Genomic DNA, 5,108 nt, shown 5'->3' on the forward strand with positions numbered 1-5,108 from the left:
CGCTGGGCATGAAAAAGGACTGACGAATTTAATTCCATACGTTTGTAGATGATACAGAGGACTTTCATTTTTCGTTGTACTGCATTAAATTTGACAGTATTTTTGCTAGGTCGGGCATGATTTTGAGCTGTAGTTTATCAATGAAACCACTGCTGTAAAAGGCACGACAGGTGAACAGTTTTCGAGTGTTGAATACATGCCTGCAACTTCTGTACAGATAATAATTTAACCTTGTACTTTCTGTGCCGTTTAAGGAGTTGACCAATATAGTTTATCCATTGGTAATGTGATACCAATTCTCTTTCTTCTATTTCACTCAGGAATAATAAATCAATCTAAGTTCGTTTGTGATGACAATATGCAGATAGCATTAGCAGGATAAAATCCTTTTGTCATACGCGAACACATTACCGGCGATACCTGGATTAAGTGTTTGAAATTTGCTCAGTGTGTTCGATATCACCAAAGCTGAGTTTACCCAAGTGTCGCCGGTATTTTCGGGACATGTCGCAAATGCCACAGACCAGGTAGAGCGCCGACAAAATTTCCCATTCAAAAACAACGATTATCAAAATTTTCTGATAAGTTATGGGGTGATACGGCAAGAGATGGACCTCAACTTGGGTTCATCCCGATCCTGCATTGGTGTACATATCCAGCGTTTAGAAAATCTTTTCTATGCCTCTGTCAATTTCATCATTAATGGCGCTGCTGTCCGTGAAATTCAGGATTACGCTAGCACTAAATCTATCTTTGTCACCACTAAGTGGCAAAACGAGATGAACAATGAAGACAACGTCTGCTTTTACCCCAGCCTGACCACAGTGTGTAACACAGTTACAACTCCAGGAATTATATTTGTCAGTAGTTGTCTAGCGTCTTTGCCTGGTGTGAAGGTGGGTGGAATAATAGCCATATGAGTTTCCAACACTACGTATTTGTGTTTAAACGAACACACTCAGCCGCTTCGGTAGCAATAGCAGATGCGAGACGACGACGATTGGCTTGTTCATACTCGTCTAGTATCGCAAGGATGTCGGCTTTTCTCTTCTTTATAGTACTAAAGAACAGATCCACGGGGCTGGCTAAGCTATTTATCTGATTTGATTTCAATGGCACGTTTCAAGCAGGATGGTACACCTAAACATCACGTAATAAGTTCGTGTATGTTTACAATATTCATAATGGTATGTTCTGCCACAGGGTTCGTCTATTACAAGGCAGGTAGCTTTGCATTTGATGTTTTCTAATTGAATGTTGCTTCTTACACGCATATCCACAAGTGTTTATATAAATGGGGGAAACATTGCTACATTTTCTGTTCTTTGTTATTATCAGCACCCCGAACTCCACTGTTAACACTAAGCGGTAGATCAGCCCTTGCCAAATAATTATCTACGTTTATCTCAGAGTACCCATAGCGGTTTTGAATAAATTAGTCATTTTTGATAAACGCAGGTGAGTTATCGTTGAGTACTACAGCAACATACATTTTGTCAGGCGACTGTCGCACGTTCCCAATAATGATAAACCTCTTGTGAATTTCAGCCACTTTTTGTGTCTGATGAGAGTGTTTAAGAATTGTTATATACTCGTGCTGTCGTTTTTTATTTGGCAGAGTGTTACCATGCAAAACAAACTGAATTTAGATGCCATTCCTACGTTTGTCTTATTAACCTGCTTTTGAACATCATCACTGACTTCATCAAAAACTGTACTATCATCAGGCTCAGTGGGCGAGTTATAATGGTTCTTTTGAGGGTGTACTCCTTAGCGTACGATATTCTGCAGATTTTTTTTAGTTGTATTGCTTCAAACATTAGCCCACGTTTGCTCAAAGTCATTTCTAGATTCACCACCTTGTGAATGTCCCAAAATCAATAACAAATGCAAAACAATTATCAATGAAATATATTGACGTTGTTCGTGAAAAACGTATTGGTGCTGTTGGTGATATTGCCGGTAAAGCAATCAAAGATAGAGTAGCACGATGAATACGACGAAAAATAAACTGAGTAAAATTACCCAGCACGGAAATTATGCCTGCCAATCTCAGTAACAAAATAAATCAAGCTGCAAATAAAAAAAACTAGCAGAGTTGGCTAGTATACCCAAATAAAAAGAAAAAATATAACTGCTAGTCTGATAGCAGGAAATGAAATTTCCCGAAGTGGTATACGTGTTAAACGATAATAAAATAATTATAATAAAATGTTCAAGCGTATATCTGATCCACCATTTGACATGGATGCGCTAGTTCTCAAAGATGAATCTGTGCGTGATTATCAGTATTATTCCTATGAAGCACGAGAACTAAATCAACGTGCACGATATATGATTGATGGTCGGGAAATTGAGGTTTGTCATAATGATGTTGATGTTGCTACGACGATATTGGGGTTATCCCGATACAGCGATGATTATTCACGGTCTGCTGGTCCGTCAATGATGTTTGCAAAAGATACTGTGGATCGCGCTGATGGCGGACCATATACTTTTTGGCGCCCCAAAGAGGTTACTGCTGCGGCTTACAACGCTGATGTTGAAAGTTTATTCTTTATAAATGCCAATTTTAATCTGGGATTCGCAACACGTAAAAAAACAGATTGATGCTCATGGAAGATTTAGTGGTGCAATACCAATGTTACATGTCTTTGGTTTCTGCAGAAATGTTAGAAAGGTTATCTTCGGGGCAAAACATACAGTTGTTTTCCTTCGAAATTCCACGGACGACGATGCTATCTGGCACGCTGAAGGAGTTGATCCAGCGGGAACCGCGTTACTTCATGGAAATGTGACACTGACAAAACTTTCGTTGTGGATCCTAGTAATGTCACCATCACTGAAGAACAAGGTTTGCTTTCTTTTATGGACAGCGGCGGTAAATTAACGCTATCATAGATGACAATGACTACAGACTCGATCACGAGCACAAATAATGGCGCATTTGCATGGCATATCGCATCACAACAGGGAGTTCAGCACCACGACATGCATTTACAGCTTTTCCGACGATATAATTCTATGATACATAGTCACATTGTATTTGATAAGCTTGGTATTAATGAAGTTTCTTTAAGAATAAATGGAAATTAAGAACAGTCTGAAGACGTTTTGCTAGATTTTGAAAATTATCACGTTGGTCTTGATTATCATCGTTTGATGACATTTATTGGGTGTGATCAGAATGTTGATTCTGTTTTGTCGGATTTCTTGTCGTTGTATTAGATCTACTACTTCTCGCTGCAACAGTTACATTTGCCTAGACAGTCAATCGTTGACGTTCATTTTCAAGCTCGAATAAGTGTACTACCAGCTGGTGTTACTGATTATAAAGCAATTGCTGTCATACTTTCAGATGAAGCAAGGTTAGGTGGACGAATGAGAGTCATTGATGCCCCAGTAGAAAACATGTAGTTAAATCTCTCATGATATTATAATGTCATATCATCATGTTGCGTCATTTTGACTCCTGGTCAAACTAAAAAGTTATAATCAGCATAAAAAGAATTGTGGAATAAAAATATCACTAAACAAAGAAGAAATTACAAATGGTTTGAATAAACTATCGTTGTCAGAACGTCAACTTTGGCAATTTAATGAAGCGAAACAAAGACTTGCGTCAAACGCAGTCTTTCTGCGGGTGCCATTAATGATACTGTTAAAATAGGTGGCATATTTCTACTTCTTGCAGCTATACCAGCGTTAATAGCCGCATCCGCACCTTACGTTCCAAAGGCAGCTGCACTTGGTGCTGCTGGAACTGCTGCTGGAATGGCATTCAAGAAAGCATCAGGTAAAGGAATAAAAAAAGGGAAGAGGTCTAAGACTATCAGGTAATACTCATTGGTACGGAAATTGGTTAAGACTTCCAGGAACAATTCGCTGGACGAAAAGGTTTTCCTTCCCATCTTTAATTTTGATTCAATCGATGGCGCTACAACATTTAAATATCAAGAATTTTAGAGGTGTTTTGTGCCTGACCAATTATCAAAATAACCAAATAATAATAAAACCGGTATCATTAATCTTGATAAAACTTCCCGTCCTTGTACTCATTATTTTGCGCAAGCCATTGATCCACGTGGAGTTATTTATTTCGATTTGTATGGGTTGGCACCACCAAAAGAATTTTTAAATTACGTAAACACAATACAAACTCCAGTCTGGTATTCAATATTACCAACACAGACAATTACCGATCCGCCAATATGTGGCCATGATGTAATAATATTCCTGTACTTAACGATGTGTCATCATCACCATTACCACTTCATAAAGTCGTGCACGATTATACAAGTAAACGCGTCTTTTCAAACACATTTTAAAGTATAATGGTAGATAACTCATGAAAATATAAGTAAACAGATTAGTGATTAAATATCTGAAGTATTAAATCTTGCGAATATAGATCTAAACGAATTGTTTGTAAGCAAGGACAAATTAGAAACAAGCAATCTTTCACTGAAAGCAATCATCGTTAAAATTAATGAAGCAACTGGAAATATCATAGCTGTATTTGATATTAATGGTAAAGCTAAACCGGGTGTTATTATGTTAACGATATTAGATAATATTCGCGGTCAACTACAAAAATCCGGTGATACAATGACTGGTTCTCTCAATAAGTCTAATAATACAATTACCGATCTTGGAGAACCAGAATCAGACAATGACGCTGTAACGAAGAAATACATTCTTCCAGTGATTAAATCGTTAGTTTGAGTTAATAATGAAATGACTTCATTTAGAACCGATTATTCTAATCATACACACTTGTTTATGAGTTTTGCTTAAATCATAAATAGATCCATTAATGAATGTTTTGGAAGTCCACCAGCCATCGAACTCGTTGAGATAAAAAAAAGTACCGACAGTGTAGTATATACAGTAGTGTCGGGACAAGCATTATATTCACCACTTAATAAATCTATGAAAACTCGCGCTGAGGTTACCGATATATACAGGCTCTCAGTACTTGGCGTTGCAACATTTACAATATCTACTACAATTTCAAGTTGATCTCCTGGATTTATGTTACTGATGTTGGAGCAAAACGACGAGGAAACATCTGTAGTGGAACCCAGAGACAAAAACAACTTTGCTTG

The sequence above is a fragment of the Sinohyriopsis cumingii genome, chromosome 9, assembly GCF_028554795.1.
Source record: "Sinohyriopsis cumingii isolate HCF-2022 chromosome 9, ASM2855479v2, whole genome shotgun sequence".
Taxonomy (NCBI): Eukaryota; Metazoa; Mollusca; class Bivalvia; order Unionida; family Unionidae; genus Sinohyriopsis; species Sinohyriopsis cumingii.